Source organism: Pleurodeles waltl, unplaced genomic scaffold (assembly GCF_031143425.1).
Source record: "Pleurodeles waltl isolate 20211129_DDA unplaced genomic scaffold, aPleWal1.hap1.20221129 scaffold_86, whole genome shotgun sequence".
Lineage (NCBI taxonomy): Eukaryota > Metazoa > Chordata > Amphibia > Caudata > Salamandridae > Pleurodeles > Pleurodeles waltl.
Window position 1 is genome coordinate 860,737 of NW_027150400.1, and position 23,505 is coordinate 884,241.

Genomic DNA, 23,505 nt, shown 5'->3' on the forward strand with positions numbered 1-23,505 from the left:
ACACTGAGAAAGGAAAACAAGCAGTGACCCGGACGTGCCCACCCACTAATCTCATCAGAGCTTTTCTAGTTCCGAGGTTCTTCCATGACTATCGAAAGCAGGTCATGTGTTACACTGCATTGTGGGACTCGTAGTTCTATACACAGCATTGTAAAAGAGGAGTGCAGGTCCCAGCACCTTAAGTAAAAGCCTGCACATGTAGAGCTGGAGATGCCTGCGTTGACCTGGGAAAGCTAAGAGCTGCCCTCCTATCGGGGCTCTGAGAAGAAGCACTGATCGTCCCTTTAATTGTACTTCTGAATTTTCCTGCTAGTTAAGTGTGTAAGTGCTATTACTGCTGAAGGATGGGATGTCTTATGAGGGTGTGCTAGGTCTTGGAGAGCTGTAAAGTGTGAAGAGTTGTGAGTGCATTTGAGGTGCAGTCAATTTCTTTCTTCATGCTGTGCCTGAAAATGGTGTGTCCTTGCATGTCTGCTTTAATTTTCCTGTAATAGGAAATGGGATCCTGAGTAGCCTGCTGACCAGTTCTTATTTCTATATTGGGTGGTGGTGGACAAACTGTGCCTGCTCCCTGGTGGTCTAGTGGTTAGGATTCGGCACTCTCACCGCCGCGGCCCGGGTTCGATTCCCGGTCAGGGAACGTGCAATTCCTTACACTTTTTACTTCTACACTTACATTTCTTATAGGAAACCTTTCATTTTACACTTTTCATGGATTCAAACACATTAGGAAAGCTTTCAATTACAAATGCTTCATTAACACTACTTCTTCTTTTATTGACTTTTCTCACAATATCACACAGCTTTCTCACAGCTCTTTTTTTCACTCCAAATAACATCTGAAAGCACTCCATCTTGCTGTGATCAGCTGAGAGCTCCAGAGCTCTTGCTTGTCCACATAGTGACTGCAAGATGTCTCCAGGGGGCACATTTCCCTGCTGCACCAGGAATACCCTTTGTAAGTGTCAGCGCAGTGTGTATAAGATTGGGGTTGCCTCCTTTCTTAGAACCTGAATTTCACAGCTTTTCTCAATATTTTTACCAGCCTGGAATTAAACGTACAGACGAGGTAGTTCAAAAAACACAGCCAGGTGGCAGCCCTACTAAGGAGGAAGTCCTGCCCCAGGACAGCACAGACCAAACCTTCTGCCTTCTGGCTGGACTTAAAATGTCCCTTTAGCCCCTGCCCCATAAGGCCTCTGACGGCGGGCACCTGCCTCAGGTGACTTCGGTCAGAAGGCCACTCCTTACTTCAGGCGCCAGCTGTCCCTTCAGGAGCCTCAGGGGAGGATAGCCTTGGCCGCGCCACACGCTGACCTTGACGGCAAGCGCTCGCATGGATGTCACCTAGGGGTCACCAGGGGTCGCAAGGGGCAAGCCAGATGTCGCAGCGGGCCCCTCCCCCATATGGCCTCTGACAGCGGGCCCCTACCTCAGTTGGCGCCAGTCAGAACGCCACTCCTTCTTTAAGGTGGCAGCTGTCCCTTCAGGAGACCTCAGATAGGATAGCCTGGGCCGAGCCACACACTGACCTTGCTGACCTCGACAGTAGGCGCTTACATGGCTGTCATTTAGGGTTCTCCAGGGGTTGCATGGGGCAAGCCAGGAGTTGCAGCGGGTCCCTGCCCCATAAGGCCTCTGACAGTGGGCCCCTGCCTCAGGTGACTTCAGTCAGAAGGCCACTCCTTCATTAAGGGAGCAGCTGTTTCTCCCTGAGTCCTCAAATAGGATAGCCTTGGCCACGTCACACACTGACCTCAACGGCATGACAATTTCATGGCGATGCAAAACTGCCACTCAGGGCCGGGTTTAGGGAGGTGCGAGCAGTGCGGCCGCACCGGGTGCTGACCAGGATTGGAGTTGCTGACCTCGGGGGGCGCTGTGTTTAGCAATAACTTACGAAACTTGCGATTTAAAAGCTCATGCTGGAAAGTTCCTTGTGTGTCCAAACTACAGAAAGCAAATAAAATGGCAAGATACCTCTTGTGATTACCGTTCCTGCTAGGGAGAGAGTTGGTGGTTTTGTCCAGAGGCAGCTTTGACTAGATATAAAATAGCGTAGAGGGTTCATGTGCCTGACGCAAAGAACAGAACCATATCTAATGTGGACAGCTGTCTGGATAGTCAAGCAGCTATCCAGCTCTTTAAAACAAATCTAATCTATGTGAGAGGGGCTATGGATAGATGAGGGGCACATTTGGCGGGTGGCAGTGAGTGAATCCGAGTAGGTGGTGATGGAGTGAAGGGGGTTGGGGGGTGCCAAAAAAGACTGTCTTCCAGCCACCAGGGCTACAGCCGGCCCTGCTGCTAGCAGGCAAAAATCTGAGCTCTCTCTGGCAGGAAGATTAATGAGAAGAGTTGTGTTGCCATTTTGATTGTTGCCTGAAATCTGTAAAGGGAAGGAACTCTGCAGCAGGTTGTATTAAATGTTAAGTTGAGACTAAGCAGAGCGCCAACCCCCCCATGAGGTGGGTGCCCCCGTGCATGTGAGCGAGCAGTGCGAGTGCAACAGTTGCAGCATCCTTAAGCCAGCTCTGCCCCCCCGTGTGGGTGGGAAGGAAGTGAGAAATGGAAAAACTCAGACGCTTGGCACAGAGAGGGCGGGTTGGACAGAAGAAGGAGCTGCTCAGCACACACAAAAATATCTCTTCCTACTTAGTATAGTGGAGAGTGTCCCTGCCTGGGACCTGGCAGACTGGGGTTCAATTCCCCAACTGGGAAACTGCCTCTTCTTTTAAAGGCTTAAACCTACATTTTCAGAGCACCATCAATCAATATTTACTTCAAATACCGTTTACAATCTCACACTCATACTACAGAGTACGCCCATTTTTCTTTCATCCACACACCTCCTCCAAATCGAAACATTTATTCATGCCATCAAGTACCTTTCAAAATCTAGCACCCACAATTTGGACCTAAGACTCTTTTTCACAACCATTTCTCCCTTTTCATTTAAACTTCCTGCCTACTTCCTTGAAAAAGGAAAGGTGGAATCAAGGATTTTTCATGAGATAAAAAGGAAAGTACTGCATGATAAAAAAAATGCATTTAAGCTATTTTGTTTTCTCACACTAAGTAAATGAAATGTTGGGGCACACTCTGAAGGAGGAATTGTTTTAGAGGAAGGTGAAACCTTTTATCTTTAGATAAAGTGTAAAGTTGTATAATTTACAGACACACTGAGAAAGGAAAACAAGCAGTGACCCGGACGTGCCCACCCACTAATCTCATCAGAGCTTTTCTAGTTCCGAGGTTCTTCCATGACTATCGAAAGCAGGTCATGTGTTACACTGCATTGTGGGACTCGTAGTTCTATACACAGCATTGTAAAAGAGGAGTGCAGGTCCCAGCACCTTAAGTAAAAGCCTGCACATGTAGAGCTGGAGATGCCTGCGTTGACCTGGGAAAGCTAAGAGCTGCCCTCCTATCGGGGCTCTGAGAAGAAGCACTGATCGTCCCTTTAATTGTACTTCTGAATTTTCCTGCTAGTTAAGTGTGTAAGTGCTATTACTGCTGAAGGATGGGATGTCTTATGAGGGTGTGCTAGGTCTTGGAGAGCTGTAAAGTGTGAAGAGTTGTGAGTGCATTTGAGGTGCAGTCAATTTCTTTCTTCATGCTGTGCCTGAAAATGGTGTGTCCTTGCATGTCTGCTTTAATTTTCCTGTAATAGGAAATGGGATCCTGAGTAGCCTGCTGACCAGTTCTTGTTTCTATATTGGGTGGTGGTGGACGAACTGTGCCTGGTGGTCTAGTGGTTAGGATTCGGCGCTCTCACCGCCGCGGCCCGGGTTCGATTCCCGGTCAGGGAACGTGCAATTCCTTACACTTTTTACTTCTACACTTACATTTCTTATAGGAAACCTTTCATTTTACACTTTTCATGGATTCAAACACATTAGGAAAGCTTTCAATTACAAATGCTTCATTAACACTACTTCTTCTTTTATTGACTTTTCTCACAATATCACACAGCTTTCTCACAGCTCTTTTTTTCACTCCAAATAACATCTGAAAGCACTCCATCTTGCTGTGATCAGCTGAGAGCTCCAGAGCTCCAGAGCTCTTGCTTGTCCACATAGTGACTGCAAGATGTCTCCAGGGGGCACATTTCCCTGCTGCACCAGGAATACCCTTTGTAAGTGTCAGCGCAGTGTGTATAAGATTGGGGTTGCCTCCTTTCTTAGAACCTGAATTTCACAGCTTTTCTCAATATTTTTACCAGCCTGGAATTAAACGTACAGACGAGGTAGTTCAAAAAACACAGCCAGGTGGCAGCCCTACTAAGGAGGAAGTCCTGCCCCAGGACAGCACAGACCAAACCTTCTGCCTTCTGGCTGGACTTAAAATGTCCCTTTAGCCCCTGCCCCATAAGGCCTCTGACGGCGGGCACCTGCCTCAGGTGACTTCGGTCAGAAGGCCACTCCTTACTTCAGGCGCCAGCTGTCCCTTCAGGAGCCTCAGGGGAGGATAGCCTTGGCCGCGCCACACGCTGACCTTGACGGCAAGCGCTTGCATGGATGTCACCTAGGGGTCACCAGGGGTCGCAAGGGGCAAGCCAGATGTCGCAGCGGGCCCCTCCCCCATATGGCCTCTGACAACGGGCCCCTACCTCAGTTGGCGCCAGTCAGAACGCCACTCCTTCTTTAACGTGGCAGCTGTCCCTTCAGGAGACCTCAGATAGGATAGCCTGGGCCGAGCCACACACTGACCTTGCTGACCTCGACAGTAGGCGCTTACATGGATGTCATTTAGGGTTCTCCAGGGGTTGCATGGGGCAAGCCAGGAGTTGCAGCGGGTCCCTGCCCCATAAGGCCTCTGACAGTGGGCCCCTGCCTCAGGTAACTTCAGTCAGAAGGCCACTCCTTCATTAAGGGAGCAGCTGTCTCTCCCGGAGTCCTCAAATAGGATAGCCTTGGCCACGTCACACACTGACCTCAACGGCATGACAATTTCATGGCGATGCAAAACTGCCACTCAGGGCCGGGTTTAGGGAGGTGCGAGCAGTGCGGCCGCACCGGGTGCTGACCAGGATTGGAGTTGCTGACCTCGGGGGGCGCTGTGTTTAGCAATAACTTACGAAACTTGCGATTTAAAAGCTCATGCTGGAAAGTTCCTTGTGTGTCCAAACTACAGAAAGCAAATAAAATGCCAAGATACCTCTTGTGATTACCGTTCCTGCTAGGGAGAGAGTTGGTGGTTTTGTCCAGAGGCAGCTTTGACTAGATATAAAATAGCGTAGAGGGTTCATGTGCCTGACGCAAAGAACAGAACCATATCTAATGTGGACAGCTGTCTGGATAGTCAAGCAGCTATCCAGCTCTTTAAAACAAATCTAATCTATGTGAGAGGGGCTATGGATAGATGAGGGGCACATTTGGCGGGTGGCAGTGAGTGAATCCGAGTAGGTGGTGATGGAGTGAAGGGGGTTGGGGGGTGCCAAAAAAGACTGTCTTCCAGCCACCAGGGCTACAGCCGGCCCTGCTGCTAGCAGGCAAAAATCTGAGCTCTCTCTGGCAGGAAGATTAATGAGAAGAGTTGTGTTGCCATTTTGATTGTTGCCTGAAATCTGTAAAGGGAAGGAACTCTGCAGCAGGTTGTATTAAATGTTAAGTTGAGACTAAGCAGAGCGCCCCCCCCCCCCTGAGGTGGGTGCCCCCTGTGCATGTGAGCGAGCAGTGCGAGTGCAACAGTTGCAGCATCCTTAAGCCAGCTCTGCCCCCCGTGTGGGTGGGAAGGAAGTGAGAAATGGAAAAACTCAGACGCTTGGCACAGAGAGGGCGGGTTGGACAGAAGAAGGAGCTGCTCAGCACACACAAAAATATCTCTTCCTACTTAGTATAGTGGAGAGTGTCCCTGCCTGGGACCTGGGAGACTATGGTTCAATTCCCCAACTGGGAAACTGCCTCTTCTTTTAAAGGCTTAAACCTACATTTTCAGAGCACCATCAATCAATATTTACTTCAAATACCGTTTACAATCTCACACTCATACTACAGAGTACGCCCATTTTTCTTTCATCCACACACCTCCTCCAAATCGAAACATTTATTCATGCCATCAAGTACCTTTCAAAATCTAGCACCCACAATTTGGACCTAAGACTCTTTTTCACAACCATTTCTCCCTTTTCATTTAAACTTCCTGCCTACTTCCTTGAAAAAGGAAAGGTGGAATCAAGGATTTTTCATGAGATAAAAAGGAAAGTACTGCATGATAAAAAAAATGCATTTAAGCTATTTTGTTTTCTCACACTAAGTAAATGAAATGTTGGGGCACACTCTGAAGGAGGAATTGTTTTAGAGGAAGGTGAAACCTTTTATCTTTAGATAAAGTGTAAAGTTGTATAATTTACAGACACACTGAGAAAGGAAAACAAGCAGTGACCCGGACGTGCCCACCCACTAATCTCATCAGAGCTTTTCTAGTTCCGAGGTTCTTCCATGACTATCGAAAGCAGGTCATGTGTTACACTGCATTGTGGGACTCGTAGTTCTATACACAGCATTGTAAAAGAGGAGTGCAGGTCCCAGCACCTTAAGTAAAAGCCTGCACATGTAGAGCTGGAGATGCCTGCGTTGACCTGGGAAAGCTAAGAGCTGCCCTCCTATCGGGGCTCTGAGAAGAAGCACTGATCGTCCCTTTAATTGTACTTCTGAATTTTCCTGCTAGTTAAGTGTGTAAGTGCTATTACTGCTGAAGGATGGGATGTCTTATGAGGGTGTGCTAGGTCTTGGAGAGCTGTAAAGTGTGAAGAGTTGTGAGTGCATTTGAGGTGCAGTCAATTTCTTTCTTCATGCTGTGCCTGAAAATGGTGTGTCCTTGCATGTCTGCTTTAATTTTCCTGTAATAGGAAATGGGATCCTGAGTAGCCTGCTGACCAGTTCTTGTTTCTATATTGGGTGGTGGTGGACGACCTGTGCCTGCTCCCTGGTGGTCTAGTGGTTAGGATTCGGCGCTCTCACCGCCGCGGCCCGGGTTCGATTCCCGGTCAGGGAACGTGCAATTCCTTACACTTTTTACTTCTACACTTACATTTCTTATAGGAAACCTTTCATTTTACACTTTTCATGGATTCAAACACATTAGGAAAGCTTTCAATTACAAATGCTTCATTAACACTACTTCTTCTTTTATTGACTTTTCTCACAATATCACACAGCTTTCTCACAGCTCTTTTTTTCACTCCAAATAACATCTGAAAGCACTCCATCTTGCTGTGATCAGCTGAGAGCTCCAGAGCTCCAGAGCTCTTGCTTGTCCACATAGTGACTGCAAGATGTCTCCAGGGGGCACATTTCCCTGCTGCACCAGGAATACCCTTTGTAAGTGTCAGCGCAGTGTGTATAAGATTGGGGTTGCCTCCTTTCTTAGAACCTGAATTTCACAGCTTTTCTCAATATTTTTACCAGCCTGGAATTAAACGTACAGACGAGGTAGTTCAAAAAACACAGCCAGGTGGCAGCCCTACTAAGGAGGAAGTCCTGCCCCAGGACAGCACAGACCAAACCTTCTGCCTTCTGGCTGGACTTAAAATGTCCCTTTAGCCCCTGCCCCATAAGGCCTCTGACGGCGGGCACCTGCCTCAGGTGACTTCGGTCAGAAGGCCACTCCTTACTTCAGGCGCCAGCTGTCCCTTCAGGAGCCTCAGGGGAGGATAGCCTTGGCCGCGCCACACGCTGACCTTGACGGCAAGCGCTTGCATGGATGTCACCTAGGGGTCACCAGGGGTCGCAAGGGGCAAGCCAGATGTCGCAGCGGGCCCCTCCCCCATATGGCCTCTGACAACGGGCCCCTACCTCAGTTGGCGCCAGTCAGAACGCCACTCCTTCTTTAACGTGGCAGCTGTCCCTTCAGGAGACCTCAGATAGGATAGCCTGGGCCGAGCCACACACTGACCTTGCTGACCTCGACAGTAGGCGCTTACATGGATGTCATTTAGGGTTCTCCAGGGGTTGCATGGGGCAAGCCAGGAGTTGCAGCGGGTCCCTGCCCCATAAGGCCCCTGACAGTGGGCCCCTGCCTCAGGTAACTTCAGTCAGAAGGCCACTCCTTCATTAAGGGAGCAGCTGTCTCTCCCGGAGTCCTCAAATAGGATAGCCTTGGCCACGTCACACACTGACCTCAACGGCATGACAATTTCATGGCGATGCAAAACTGCCACTCAGGGCCGGGTTTAGGGAGGTGCGAGCAGTGCGGCCGCACCGGGTGCTGACCAGGATTGGAGTTGCTGACCTCGGGGGGCGCTGTGTTTAGCAATAACTTACGAAACTTGCGATTTAAAAGCTCATGCTGGAAAGTTCCTTGTGTGTCCAAACTACAGAAAGCAAATAAAATGCCAAGATACCTCTTGTGATTACCGTTCCTGCTAGGGAGAGAGTTGGTGGTTTTGTCCAGAGGCAGCTTTGACTAGATATAAAATAGCGTAGAGGGTTCATGTGCCTGACGCAAAGAACAGAACCATATCTAATGTGGACAGCTGTCTGGATAGTCAAGCAGCTATCCAGCTCTTTAAAACAAATCTAATCTATGTGAGAGGGGCTATGGATAGATGAGGGGCACATTTGGCGGGTGGCAGTGAGTGAATCCGAGTAGGTGGTGATGGAGTGAAGGGGGTTGGGGGGTGCCAAAAAAGACTGTCTTCCAGCCACCAGGGCTACAGCCGGCCCTGCTGCTAGCAGGCAAAAATCTGAGCTCTCTCTGGCAGGAAGATTAATGAGAAGAGTTGTGTTGCCATTTTGATTGTTGCCTGAAATCTGTAAAGGGAAGGAACTCTGCAGCAGGTTGTATTAAATGTTAAGTTGAGACTAAGCAGAGCGCCCCCCCCCCCTGAGGTGGGTGCCCCCTGTGCATGTGAACGAGCAGTGCGAGTGCAACAGTTGCAGCATCCTTAAGCCAGCTCTGCCCCCCGTGTGGGTGGGAAGGAAGTGAGAAATGGAAAAACTCAGACGCTTGGCACAGAGAGGGCGGGTTGGACAGAAGAAGGAGCTGCTCAGCACACACATAAATATCTCTTCCTACTTAGTATAGTGGAGAGTGTCCCTGCCTGGGACCTGGGAGACTATGGTTCAATTCCCCAACTGGGAAACTGCCTCTTCTTTTAAAGGCTTAAACCTACATTTTCAGAGCACCATCAATCAATATTTACTTCAAATACCGTTTACAATCTCACACTCATACTACAGAGTACGCCCATTTTTCTTTCATCCACACACCTCCTCCAAATCGAAACATTTATTCATGCCATCAAGTACCTTTCAAAATCTAGCACCCACAATTTGGACCTAAGACTCTTTTTCACAACCATTTCTCCCTTTTCATTTAAACTTCCTGCCTACTTCCTTGAAAAAGGAAAGGTGGAATCAAGGATTTTTCATGAGATAAAAAGGAAAGTACTGCATGATAAAAAAAATGCATTTAAGCTATTTTGTTTTCTCACACTAAGTAAATGAAATGTTGGGGCACACTCTGAAGGAGGAATTGTTTTAGAGGAAGGTGAAACCTTTTATCTTTAGATAAAGTGTAAAGTTGTATAATTTACAGACACACTGAGAAAGGAAAACAAGCAGTGACCCGGACGTGCCCACCCACTAATCTCATCAGAGCTTTTCTAGTTCCGAGGTTCTTCCATGACTATCGAAAGCAGGTCATGTGTTACACTGCATTGTGGGACTCGTAGTTCTATACACAGCATTGTAAAAGAGGAGTGCAGGTCCCAGCACCTTAAGTAAAAGCCTGCACATGTAGAGCTGGAGATGCCTGCGTTGACCTGGGAAAGCTAAGAGCTGCCCTCCTATCGGGGCTCTGAGAAGAAGCACTGATCGTCCCTTTAATTGTACTTCTGAATTTTCCTGCTAGTTAAGTGTGTAAGTGCTATTACTGCTGAAGGATGGGATGTCTTATGAGGGTGTGCTAGGTCTTGGAGAGCTGTAAAGTGTGAAGAGTTGTGAGTGCATTTGAGGTGCAGTCAATTTCTTTCTTCATGCTGTGCCTGAAAATGGTGTGTCCTTGCATGTCTGCTTTAATTTTCCTGTAATAGGAAATGGGATCCTGAGTAGCCTGCTGACCAGTTCTTGTTTCTATATTGGGTGGTGGTGGACGACCTGCGCCTGCTCCCTGGTGGTCTAGTGGTTAGGATTCAGCGCTCTCACTGCCGCGGCCCGGGTTCGATTCCCGGTCAGGGAACGCGAAGTTCCTTACACTTTTTACTTCTACACTTACATTTCTTATAGGAAACCTTTCATTTTACACTTTTCATGGATTCAAACACATTAGGAAACCTTTCAATTACAAATGCTTCATTAACACTACTTCTTCTTTTATTGACTTTTCTCACAATATCACACAGCTTTCTCACAGCTCTTTTTTTCACTCCAAATAACATCTGAAAGCACTCCATCTTGCTGTGATCAGCTGAGAGCTCCAGAGCTCCAGAGCTCTTGCTTGTCCACATAGTGACTGCAAGATGTCTCCAGGGGGCACATTTCCCTGCTGCACCAGGAATACCCTTTGTAAGTGTCAGCGCAGTGTGTATAAGATTGGGGTTGCCTCCTTTCTTAGAACCTGAATTTCACAGCATTTCTCAATATTTTTACCAGCCTGGAATTAAACGTACAGACGAGGTAGTTCAAAAAACACAGCCAGGTGGCAGCCCTACTAAGGAGGAAGTCCTGCCCCAGGACAGCACAGACCAAACCTTCTGCCTTCTGGCTGGACTTAAAATGTCCCTTTAGCCCCTGCCCCATAAGGCCTCTGACGGCGGGCACCTGCCTCAGGTGACTTCGGTCAGAAGGCCACTCCTTACTTCAGGCGCCAGCTGTCCCTTCAGGAGCCTCAGGGGAGGATAGCCTTGGCCGCGCCACACGCTGACCTTGACGGCAAGCGCTTGCATGGATGTCACCTAGGGGTCACCAGGGGTCGCAAGGGGCAAGCCAGATGTCGCAGCGGGCCCCTCCCCCATATGGCCTCTGACAACGGGCCCCTACCTCAGTTGGCGCCAGTCAGAACGCCACTCCTTCTTTAACGTGGCAGCTGTCCCTTCAGGAGACCTCAGATAGGATAGCCTGGGCCGAGCCACACACTGACCTTGCTGACCTCGACAGTAGGCGCTTACATGGATGTCATTTAGGGTTCTCCAGGGGTTGCATGGGGCAAGCCAGGAGTTGCAGCGGGTCCCTGCCCCATAAGGCCTCTGACAGTGGGCCCCTGCTTCAGGTAACTTCAGTCAGAAGGCCACTCCTTCATTAAGGGAGCAGCTGTCTCTCCCGGAGTCCTCAAATAGGATAGCCTTGGCCACGTCACACACTGACCTCAACGGCATGACAATTTCATGGCGATGCAAAACTGCCACTCAGGGCCGGGTTTAGGGAGGTGCGAGCAGTGCGGCCGCACCGGGTGCTGACCAGGATTGGAGTTGCTGACCTCGGGGGGCGCTGTGTTTAGCAATAACTTACGAAACTTGCGATTTAAAAGCTCATGCTGGAAAGTTCCTTGTGTGTCCAAACTACAGAAAGCAAATAAAATGCCAAGATACCTCTTGTGATTACCGTTCCTGCTAGGGAGAGAGTTGGTGGTTTTGTCCAGAGGCAGCTTTGACTAGATATAAAATAGCGTAGAGGGTTCATGTGCCTGACGCAAAGAACAGAACCATATCTAATGTGGAGAGCTGTCTGGATAGTCAAGCAGCTATCCAGCTCTTTAAAACAAATCTAATCTATGTGAGAGGGGCTATGGATAGATGAGGGGCACATTTGGCGGGTGGCAGTGAGTGAATCCGAGTAGGTGGTGATGGAGTGAAGGGGGTTGGGGGGTGCCAAAAAAGACTGTCTTCCAGCCACCAGGGCTACAGCCGGCCCTGCTGCTAGCAGGCAAAAATCTGGGCTCTCTCTGGCAGGAAGATTAATGAGAAGAGTTGTGTTGCCATTTTGATTGTTGCCTGAAATCTGTAAAGGGAAGGAACTCTGCAGCAGGTTGTATTAAATGTTAAGTTGAGACTAAGCAGAGCGCCCCCCCCCCCCCCCCTGAGGTGGGTGCCCCCGTGCATGTGATCGAGCAGTGCGAGTGCAACAGTTGCAGCATCCTTAAGCCAGCTCTGCCCCCCGTGTGGGTGGGAAGGAAGTGAGAAATGGAAAAACTCAGACGCTTGGCACAGAGAGGGCGGGTTGGACAGAAGAAGGAGCTGCTCAGCACACACAAAAATATCTCTTCCTACTTAGTATAGTGGAGAGTGTCCCTGCCTGGGACCTGGGAGACTGGGGTTCAATTCCCCAACTGGGAAACTGCCTCTTCTTTTAAAGGCTTAAACCTACATTTTCAGAGCACCAGCAATCAATATTTACTTCAAATACCGTTTACAATCTCACACTCATACTACAGAGTACGCCCATTTTTCTTTCATCCACACACCTCCTCCAAATCGAAACATTTATTCATGCCATCAAGTACCTTTCAAAATCTAGCACCCACAATTTGGACCTAAGACTCTTTTTCACAACCATTTCTCCCTTTTCATTTAAACTTCCTGCCTACTTCCTTGAAAAAGGAAAGGTGGAATCAAGGATTTTTCATGAGATAAAAAGGAAAGTACTGCATGATAAAAAAAATGCATTTAAGCTATTTTGTTTTCTCACACTAAGTAAATGAAATGTTGGGGCACACTCTGAAGGAGGAATTGTTTTATAGGAAGGTGAAACCTTTTATCTTTAGATAAAGTGTAAAGTTGTATAATTTACAGACACACTGAGAAAGGAAAACAAGCATTGACCCGGACGTGCCCACCCACTAATCTCATCAGAGCTTTTCTAGTTCCGAGGTTCTTCCATGACTATCGACAGCAGGTCATGTGTTACACTGCATTGTGGGACTCGTAGTTCTATACACAGCATTGTAAAAGAGGAGTGCAGGTCCCAGCACCTTAAGTAAAAGCCTGCACATGTAGAGCTGGAGATGCCTGCGTTGACCTGGGAAAGCTAAGAGCTGCCCTCCTATCGGGGCTCTGAGAAGAAGCACTGATCGTCCCTTTAATTGTACTTCTGAATTTTCCTGCTAGTTAAGTGTGTAAGTGCTATTACTGCTGAAGGATGGGATGTCTTATGAGGGTGTGCTAGGTCTTGGAGAGCTGTAAAGTGTGAAGAGTTGTGAGTGCATTTGAGGTGCAGTCAATTTCTTTCTTCATGCTGTGCCTGAAAATGGTGTGTCCTTGCATGTCTGCTTTAATTTTCCTGTAATAGGAAATGTGATCCTGAGTAGCCTGCTGACCAGTTCTTGTTTCTATATTGGGTGGTGGTGGATGACCTGTGCCTGCTCCCTGGTGGTCTAGTGGTTAGGATTCGGCGCTCTCACCGCCGCGGCCCGGGTTCGATTCCCGGTCAGGGAACGCGAAGTTCCTTACACTTTTTACTTCTACACTTACATTTCTTATAGGAAACCTTTCATTTTACACTTTTCATGGATTCAAACACATTAGGAAACCTTTCAATTACAAATGCTTCATTACCACTAGTTCTTCTTTAATTGACTTTTCTCACAATATCACACAGCTTTCTCACAGCTCTTTTTTTCACTCCAAATAACATCTGAAAGCACTCCATCTTGCTGTGATCAGCTGAGAGCTCCAGAGCTCCAGAGCTCTTGCTTGTCCACATAGTGACTGCAAGATGTCTCCAGGGGGCACATTTCCCTGCTGCACCAGGAATACCCTTTGTAAGTGTCAGCGCAGTGTGTATAAGATTGGGGTTGCCTCCTTTCTTAGAACCTGAATTTCACAGCTTTTCTCAATATTTTTACCAGCCTGGAATTAAACGTACAGACGAGGTAGTTCAAAAAACACAGCCAGGTGGCAGCCCTACTAAGGAGGAAGTCCTGCCCCAGGACAGCACAGACCAAACCTTCTGCCTTCTGGCTGGACTTAAAATGTCCCTTTAGCCCCTGCCCCATAAGGCCTCTGACGGCGGGCACCTGCCTCAGGTGACTTCGGTCAGAAGGCCACTCCTTACTTCAGGCGCCAGCTGTCCCTTCAGGAGCCTCAGGGGAGGATAGCCTTGGCCGTGCCACACGCTGACCTTGACGGCAAGCGCTCGCATGGATGTCACCTAGGGGTCACCAGGGGTCGCAAGGGGCAAGCCAGATGTCGCAGCGGGCCCCTCCCCCATATGGCCTCTGACAGCGGGCCCCTACCTCAGTTGGCGCCAGTCAGAACGCCACTCCTTCTTTAAGGTGGCAGCTGTCCCTTCAGGAGACCTCAGATAGGATAGCCTGGGCCGAGCCACACACTGACCTTGCTGACCTCGACAGTAGGCACTTACATGGATGTCATTTAGGGTTCTCCAGGGGTTGCATGGGGCAAGCCAGGAGTTGCAGCGGGTCCCTGCCCCATAAGGCCTCTGACAGTGGGCCCCTGCCTCAGGTGACTTCAGTCAGAAGGCCACTCCTTCATTAAGGGAGCAGCTGTCTCTCCCGGAGTCCTCAAATAGGATAGCCTTGGCCACGTCACACACTGACCTCAACGGCATGACAATTTCATGGCGATGCAAAACTGCCACTCAGGGCCGGGTTTAGGGAGGTGCGAGCAGTGCGGCCGCACCGGGTGCTGACCAGGATTGGAGTTGCTGACCTCGGGGGGCGCTGTGTTTAGCAATAACTTACGAAACTTGCGATTTAAAAGCTCATGCTGGAAAGTTCCTTGTGTGTCCAAACTACAGAAAGCAAATAAAATGCCAAGATACCTCTTGTGATTACCGTTCCTGCTAGGGAGAGAGTTGGTGGTTTTGTCCAGAGGCAGCTTTGACTAGATATAAAATAGCGTAGAGGGTTCATGTGCCTGACGCAAAGAACAGAACCATATCTAATGTGGAGAGCTGTCTGGATAGTCAAGCAGCTATCCAGCTCTTTAAAACAAATCTAATCTATGTGAGAGGGGCTATGGATAGATGAGGGGCACATTTGGCAGGTGGCAGTGAGTGAATCCGAGTAGGTGGTGATGGAGTGAAGGGGGTTGGGGGGGTGCCAAAAAAGACTGTCTTCCAGCCACCAGGGCTACAGCCGGCCCTGCTGCTAGCAGGCAAAAATCTGGGCTCTCTCTGGCAGGAAGATTAATGAGAAGAGTTGTGTTGCCATTTTGATTGTTGCCTGAAATCTGTAAAGGGAAGGAACTCTGCAGCAGGTTGTATTAAATGTTAAGTTGAGACTAAGCAGAGCGCCCCCCCCCCCTGAGGTGGGTGCCCCCGTGCATGTGAGCGAGCAGTGCGAGTGCAACAGTTGCAGCATCCTTAAGCCAGCTCTGCCCCCCGTGTGGGTGGGAAGGAAGTGAGAAATGGAAAAACTCAGACGCTTGGCACAGAGAGGGCGGGTTGGACAGAAGAAGGAGCTGCTCAGCACACACAAAAATATCTCTTCCTACTTAGTATAGTGGAGAGTGTCCCTGCCTGGGAGACTGGGGTTCAATTCCCCCACTTGGAAACTGCCTCTTCTTTTAAAGGCTTAAACCTACATTTTCAGAGCACCAGCAATCAATATTTACTTCAAATACCGTTTACAATCTCACACTCATACTACAGAGTACGCCCATTTTTCTTTCATCCACACACCTCCTCCAAATCGAAACATTTATTCATGCCATCAAGTACCTTTCAAAATCTAGCACCCACAATTTGGACCTAAGACTCTTTTTCACAACCATTTCTCCCTTTTCATTTAAACTTCCTGCCTACTTCCTTGAAAAAGGAAAGGTGGAATCAAGGATTTTTCATGAGATAAAAAGGAAAGTACTGCATGATAAAAAAAATGCATTTAAGCTATTTTGTTTTCTCACACTAAGTAAATGAAATGTTGGGGCACACTCTGAAGGAGGAATTGTTTTATAGGAAGGTGAAACCTTTTATCTTTAGATAAAGTGTAAAGTTGTATAATTTACAGACACACTGAGAAAGGAAAACAAGCAGTGACCCGGACGTGCCCACCCACTAATCTCATCAGAGCTTTTCTAGTTCCGAGGTTCTTCCATGACTATCGACAGCAGGTCATGTGTTACACTGCATTGTGGGACTCGTAGTTCTATACACAGCATTGTAAAAGAGGAGTGAAGGTCCCAGCACCTTAAGTAAAAGCCTGCACATGTAGAGCTGGAGATGCCTGCGTTGACCTGGGAAAGCTAAGAGCTGCCCTCCTATCGGGGCTCTGAGAAGAAGCACTGATCGTCCCTTTAATTGTACTTCTGAATTTTCCTGCTAGTTAAGTGTGTAAGTGCTATTACTGCTGAAGGATGGGATGTCTTATGAGGGTGTGCTAGGTCTTGGAGAGCTGTAAAGTGTGAAGAGTTGTGAGTGCATTTGAGGTGCAGTCAATTTCTTTCTTCATGCTGTGCCTGAAAATGGTGTGTCCTTGCATGTCTGCTTTAATTTTCCTGTAATAGGAAATGGGATCCTGAGTAGCCTGCTGACCAGTTCTTGTTTCTATATTGGGTGGTGGTGGACGACCTGTGCCTGCTCCCTGGTGGTCTAGTGGTTAGGATTCGGCGCTCTCACCGCCGCGGCCCGGGTTCGATTCCCGGTCAGGGAACGTGCAATTCCTTACACTTTTTACTTCTACACTTACATTTCTTATAGGAAACCTTTCATTTTACACTTTTCATGGATTCAAACACATTAGGAAAGCTTTCAATTACAAATGCTTCATTAACACTACTTCTTCTTTTATTGACTTTTCTCACAATATCACACAGCTTTCTCACAGCTCTTTTTTTCACTCCAAATAACATCTGAAAGCACTCCATCTTGCTGTGATCAGCTGAGAGCTCCAGAGCTCCAGAGCTCTTGCTTGTCCACATAGTGACTGCAAGATGTCTCCAGGGGGCACATTTCCCTGCTGCACCAGGAATACCCTTTGTAAGTGTCAGCGCAGTGTGTATAAGATTGGGGTTGCCTCCTTTCTTAGAACCTGAATTTCACAGCTTTTCTCAATATTTTTACCAGCCTGGAATTAAACGTACAGACGAGGTAGTTCAAAAAACACAGCCAGGTGGCAGCCCTACTAAGGAGGAAGTCCTGCCCCAGGACAGCACAGACCAAACCTTCTGCCTTCTGGCTGGACTTAAAATGTCCCTTTAGCCCCTGCCCCATAAGGCCTCTGACGGCGGGCACCTGCCTCAGGTGACTTCGGTCAGAAGGCCACTCCTTACTTCAGGCGCCAGCTGTCCCTTCAGGAGCCTCAGGGGAGGATAGCCTTGGCCGCGCCACACGCTGACCTTGACGGCAAGCGCTTGCATGGATGTCACCTAGGGGTCACCAGGGGTCGCAAGGGGCAAGCCAGATGTCGCAGCGGGCCCCTCCCCCATATGGCCTCTGACAACGGGCCCCTACCTCAGTTGGCGCCAGTCAGAACGCCACTCCTTCTTTAACGTGGCAGCTGTCCCTTCAGGAGACCTCAGATAGGATAGCCTGGGCCGAGCCACACACTGACCTTGCTGACCTCGACAGTAGGCGCTTACATGGATGTCATTTAGGGTTCTCCAGGGGTTGCATGGGGCAAGCCAGGAGTTGCAGCGGGTCCCTGCCCCATAAGGCCCCTGACAGTGGGCCCCTGCCTCAGGTAACTTCAGTCAGAAGGCCACTCCTTCATTAAGGGAGCAGCTGTCTCTCCCGGAGTCCTCAAATAGGATAGCCTTGGCCACGTCACACACTGACCTCAACGGCATGACAATTTCATGGCGATGCAAAACTGCCACTCAGGGCCGGGTTTAGGGAGGTGCGAGCAGTGCGGCCGCACCGGGTGCTGACCAGGATTGGAGTTGCTGACCTCGGGGGGCGCTGTGTTTAGCAATAACTTACGAAACTTGCGATTTAAAAGCTCATGCTGGAAAGTTCCTTGTGTGTCCAAACTACAGAAAGCAAATAAAATGCCAAGATACCTCTTGTGATTACCGTTCCTGCTAGGGAGAGAGTTGGTGGTTTTGTCCAGAGGCAGCTTTGACTAGATATAAAATAGCGTAGAGGGTTCATGTGCCTGACGCAAAGAACAGAACCATATCTAATGTGGACAGCTGTCTGGATAGTCAAGCAGCTATCCAGCTCTTTAAAACAAATCTAATCTATGTGAGAGGGGCTATGGATAGATGAGGGGCACATTTGGCGGGTGGCAGTGAGTGAATCCGAGTAGGTGGTGATGGAGTGAAGGGGGTTGGGGGGTGCCAAAAAAGACTGTCTTCCAGCCACCAGGGCTACAGCCGGCCCTGCTGCTAGCAGGCAAAAATCTGAGCTCTCTCTGGCAGGAAGATTAATGAGAAGAGTTGTGTTGCCATTTTGATTGTTGCCTGAAATCTGTAAAGGGAAGGAACTCTGCAGCAGGTTGTATTAAATGTTAAGTTGAGACTAAGCAGAGCGCCCCCCCCCCCTGAGGTGGGTGCCCCCTGTGCATGTGAGCGAGCAGTGCGAGTGCAACAGTTGCAGCATCCTTAAGCCAGCTCTGCCCCCCGTGTGGGTGGGAAGGAAGTGAGAAATGGAAAAACTCAGACGCTTGGCACAGAGAGGGCGGGTTGGACAGAAGAAGGAGCTGCTCAGCACACACATAAATATCTCTTCCTACTTAGTATAGTGGAGAGTGTCCCTGCCTGGGACCTGGGAGACTATGGTTCAATTCCCCAACTGGGAAACTGCCTCTTCTTTTAAAGGCTTAAACCTACATTTTCAGAGCACCATCAATCAATATTTACTTCAAATACCGTTTACAATCTCACACTCATACTACAGAGTACGCCCATTTTTCTTTCATCCACACACCTCCTCCAAATCGAAACATTTATTCATGCCATCAAGTACCTTTCAAAATCTAGCACCCACAATTTGGACCTAAGACTCTTTTTCACAACCATTTCTCCCTTTTCATTTAAACTTCCTGCCTACTTCCTTGAAAAAGGAAAGGTGGAATCAAGGATTTTTCATGAGATAAAAAGGAAAGTACTGCATGATAAAAAAAATGCATTTAAGCTATTTTGTTTTCTCACACTAAGTAAATGAAATGTTGGGGCACACTCTGAAGGAGGAATTGTTTTAGAGGAAGGTGAAACCTTTTATCTTTAGATAAAGTGTAAAGTTGTATAATTTACAGACACACTGAGAAAGGAAAACAAGCAGTGACCCGGACGTGCCCACCCACTAATCTCATCAGAGCTTTTCTAGTTCCGAGGTTCTTCCATGACTATCGAAAGCAGGTCATGTGTTACACTGCATTGTGGGACTCGTAGTTCTATACACAGCATTGTAAAAGAGGAGTGCAGGTCCCAGCACCTTAAGTAAAAGCCTGCACATGTAGAGCTGGAGATGCCTGCGTTGACCTGGGAAAGCTAAGAGCTGCCCTCCTATCGGGGCTCTGAGAAGAAGCACTGATCGTCCCTTTAATTGTACTTCTGAATTTTCCTGCTAGTTAAGTGTGTAAGTGCTATTACTGCTGAAGGATGGGATGTCTTATGAGGGTGTGCTAGGTCTTGGAGAGCTGTAAAGTGTGAAGAGTTGTGAGTGCATTTGAGGTGCAGTCAATTTCTTTCTTCATGCTGTGCCTGAAAATGGTGTGTCCTTGCATGTCTGCTTTAATTTTCCTGTAATAGGAAATGGGATCCTGAGTAGCCTGCTGACCAGTTCTTGTTTCTATATTGGGTGGTGGTGGACGACCTGCGCCTGCTCCCTGGTGGTCTAGTGGTTAGGATTCAGCGCTCTCACTGCCGCGGCCCGGGTTCGATTCCCGGTCAGGGAACGCGAAGTTCCTTACACTTTTTACTTCTACACTTACATTTCTTATAGGAAACCTTTCATTTTACACTTTTCATGGATTCAAACACATTAGGAAACCTTTCAATTACAAATGCTTCATTAACACTACTTCTTCTTTTATTGACTTTTCTCACAATATCACACAGCTTTCTCACAGCTCTTTTTTTCACTCCAAATAACATCTGAAAGCACTCCATCTTGCTGTGATCAGCTGAGAGCTCCAGAGCTCCAGAGCTCTTGCTTGTCCACATAGTGACTGCAAGATGTCTCCAGGGGGCACATTTCCCTGCTGCACCAGGAATACCCTTTGTAAGTGTCAGCGCAGTGTGTATAAGATTGGGGTTGCCTCCTTTCTTAGAACCTGAATTTCACAGCATTTCTCAATATTTTTACCAGCCTGGAATTAAACGTACAGACGAGGTAGTTCAAAAAACACAGCCAGGTGGCAGCCCTACTAAGGAGGAAGTCCTGCCCCAGGACAGCACAGACCAAACCTTCTGCCTTCTGGCTGGACTTAAAATGTCCCTTTAGCCCCTGCCCCATAAGGCCTCTGACGGCGGGCACCTGCCTCAGGTGACTTCGGTCAGAAGGCCACTCCTTACTTCAGGCGCCAGCTGTCCCTTCAGGAGCCTCAGGGGAGGATAGCCTTGGCCGCGCCACACGCTGACCTTGACGGCAAGCGCTTGCATGGATGTCACCTAGGGGTCACCAGGGGTCGCAAGGGGCAAGCCAGATGTCGCAGCGGGCCCCTCCCCCATATGGCCTCTGACAACGGGCCCCTACCTCAGTTGGCGCCAGTCAGAACGCCACTCCTTCTTTAACGTGGCAGCTGTCCCTTCAGGAGACCTCAGATAGGATAGCCTGGGCCGAGCCACACACTGACCTTGCTGACCTCGACAGTAGGCGCTTACATGGATGTCATTTAGGGTTCTCCAGGGGTTGCATGGGGCAAGCCAGGAGTTGCAGCGGGTCCCTGCCCCATAAGGCCTCTGACAGTGGGCCCCTGCTTCAGGTAACTTCAGTCAGAAGGCCACTCCTTCATTAAGGGAGCAGCTGTCTCTCCCGGAGTCCTCAAATAGGATAGCCTTGGCCACGTCACACACTGACCTCAACGGCATGACAATTTCATGGCGATGCAAAACTGCCACTCAGGGCCGGGTTTAGGGAGGTGCGAGCAGTGCGGCCGCACCGGGTGCTGACCAGGATTGGAGTTGCTGACCTCGGGGGGCGCTGTGTTTAGCAATAACTTACGAAACTTGCGATTTAAAAGCTCATGCTGGAAAGTTCCTTGTGTGTCCAAACTACAGAAAGCAAATAAAATGCCAAGATACCTCTTGTGATTACCGTTCCTGCTAGGGAGAGAGTTGGTGGTTTTGTCCAGAGGCAGCTTTGACTAGATATAAAATAGCGTAGAGGGTTCATGTGCCTGACGCAAAGAACAGAACCATATCTAATGTGGAGAGCTGTCTGGATAGTCAAGCAGCTATCCAGCTCTTTAAAACAAATCTAATCTATGTGAGAGGGGCTATGGATAGATGAGGGGCACATTTGGCGGGTGGCAGTGAGTGAATCCGAGTAGGTGGTGATGGAGTGAAGGGGGTTGGGGGGTGCCAAAAAAGACTGTCTTCCAGCCACCAGGGCTACAGCCGGCCCTGCTGCTAGCAGGCAAAAATCTGGGCTCTCTCTGGCAGGAAGATTAATGAGAAGAGTTGTGTTGCCATTTTGATTGTTGCCTGAAATCTGTAAAGGGAAGGAACTCTGCAGCAGGTTGTATTAAATGTTAAGTTGAGACTAAGCAGAGCGCCCCCCCCCCCCCCCCTGAGGTGGGTGCCCCCGTGCATGTGATCGAGCAGTGCGAGTGCAACAGTTGCAGCATCCTTAAGCCAGCTCTGCCCCCCGTGTGGGTGGGAAGGAAGTGAGAAATGGAAAAACTCAGACGCTTGGCACAGAGAGGGCGGGTTGGACAGAAGAAGGAGCTGCTCAGCACACACAAAAATATCTCTTCCTACTTAGTATAGTGGAGAGTGTCCCTGCCTGGGACCTGGGAGACTGGGGTTCAATTCCCCAACTGGGAAACTGCCTCTTCTTTTAAAGGCTTAAACCTACATTTTCAGAGCACCAGCAATCAATATTTACTTCAAATACCGTTTACAATCTCACACTCATACTACAGAGTACGCCCATTTTTCTTTCATCCACACACCTCCTCCAAATCGAAACATTTATTCATGCCATCAAGTACCTTTCAAAATCTAGCACCCACAATTTGGACCTAAGACTCTTTTTCACAACCATTTCTCCCTTTTCATTTAAACTTCCTGCCTACTTCCTTGAAAAAGGAAAGGTGGAATCAAGGATTTTTCATGAGATAAAAAGGAAAGTACTGCATGATAAAAAAAATGCATTTAAGCTATTTTGTTTTCTCACACTAAGTAAATGAAATGTTGGGGCACACTCTGAAGGAGGAATTGTTTTATAGGAAGGTGAAACCTTTTATCTTTAGATAAAGTGTAAAGTTGTATAATTTACAGACACACTGAGAAAGGAAAACAAGCATTGACCCGGACGTGCCCACCCACTAATCTCATCAGAGCTTTTCTAGTTCCGAGGTTCTTCCATGACTATCGACAGCAGGTCATGTGTTACACTGCATTGTGGGACTCGTAGTTCTATACACAGCATTGTAAAAGAGGAGTGCAGGTCCCAGCACCTTAAGTAAAAGCCTGCACATGTAGAGCTGGAGATGCCTGCGTTGACCTGGGAAAGCTAAGAGCTGCCCTCCTATCGGGGCTCTGAGAAGAAGCACTGATCGTCCCTTTAATTGTACTTCTGAATTTTCCTGCTAGTTAAGTGTGTAAGTGCTATTACTGCTGAAGGATGGGATGTCTTATGAGGGTGTGCTAGGTCTTGGAGAGCTGTAAAGTGTGAAGAGTTGTGAGTGCATTTGAGGTGCAGTCAATTTCTTTCTTCATGCTGTGCCTGAAAATGGTGTGTCCTTGCATGTCTGCTTTAATTTTCCTGTAATAGGAAATGTGATCCTGAGTAGCCTGCTGACCAGTTCTTGTTTCTATATTGGGTGGTGGTGGATGACCTGTGCCTGCTCCCTGGTGGTCTAGTGGTTAGGATTCGGCGCTCTCACCGCCGCGGCCCGGGTTCGATTCCCGGTCAGGGAACGCGAAGTTCCTTACACTTTTTACTTCTACACTTACATTTCTTATAGGAAACCTTTCATTTTACACTTTTCATGGATTCAAACACATTAGGAAACCTTTCAATTACAAATGCTTCATTACCACTAGTTCTTCTTTAATTGACTTTTCTCACAATATCACACAGCTTTCTCACAGCTCTTTTTTTCACTCCAAATAACATCTGAAAGCACTCCATCTTGCTGTGATCAGCTGAGAGCTCCAGAGCTCCAGAGCTCTTGCTTGTCCACATAGTGACTGCAAGATGTCTCCAGGGGGCACATTTCCCTGCTGCACCAGGAATACCCTTTGTAAGTGTCAGCGCAGTGTGTATAAGATTGGGGTTGCCTCCTTTCTTAGAACCTGAATTTCACAGCTTTTCTCAATATTTTTACCAGCCTGGAATTAAACGTACAGACGAGGTAGTTCAAAAAACACAGCCAGGTGGCAGCCCTACTAAGGAGGAAGTCCTGCCCCAGGACAGCACAGACCAAACCTTCTGCCTTCTGGCTGGACTTAAAATGTCCCTTTAGCCCCTGCCCCATAAGGCCTCTGACGGC

General features: G+C 48.4%; 8 non-coding genes across 8 annotated transcripts; all 8 read left to right on the forward strand.

Annotated features, from left to right (window-relative positions):
- The first annotated feature begins 568 nt into the window (after positions 1–568).
- On the forward strand, positions 569–640 carry TRNAE-CUC (transfer RNA glutamic acid (anticodon CUC)). Its single transcript has one exon. It is a non-coding gene; the product is annotated as a tRNA-Glu (tRNA).
- A 3,100-nt stretch (positions 641–3,740) lies between these two features.
- Positions 3,741–3,812, forward strand: TRNAE-CUC (transfer RNA glutamic acid (anticodon CUC)). The gene has a single exon. It is a non-coding gene; the product is annotated as a tRNA-Glu (tRNA).
- Positions 3,813–6,927: 3,115 nt separating this feature from the next.
- On the forward strand, positions 6,928–6,999 carry TRNAE-CUC (transfer RNA glutamic acid (anticodon CUC)). The gene has a single exon. It is a non-coding gene; the product is annotated as a tRNA-Glu (tRNA).
- Positions 7,000–10,113: 3,114 nt separating this feature from the next.
- On the forward strand, positions 10,114–10,185 carry TRNAE-CUC (transfer RNA glutamic acid (anticodon CUC)). The gene has a single exon. It is a non-coding gene; the product is annotated as a tRNA-Glu (tRNA).
- Positions 10,186–13,303: 3,118 nt separating this feature from the next.
- TRNAE-CUC (transfer RNA glutamic acid (anticodon CUC)) lies at positions 13,304–13,375 on the forward strand. The gene has a single exon. It is a non-coding gene; the product is annotated as a tRNA-Glu (tRNA).
- A 3,107-nt stretch (positions 13,376–16,482) lies between these two features.
- On the forward strand, positions 16,483–16,554 carry TRNAE-CUC (transfer RNA glutamic acid (anticodon CUC)). Its single transcript has one exon. It is a non-coding gene; the product is annotated as a tRNA-Glu (tRNA).
- A 3,114-nt stretch (positions 16,555–19,668) lies between these two features.
- Positions 19,669–19,740, forward strand: TRNAE-CUC (transfer RNA glutamic acid (anticodon CUC)). Its single transcript has one exon. It is a non-coding gene; the product is annotated as a tRNA-Glu (tRNA).
- Positions 19,741–22,858: 3,118 nt separating this feature from the next.
- TRNAE-CUC (transfer RNA glutamic acid (anticodon CUC)) lies at positions 22,859–22,930 on the forward strand. The gene has a single exon. It is a non-coding gene; the product is annotated as a tRNA-Glu (tRNA).
- Positions 22,931–23,505: the final 575 nt, after the last annotated feature.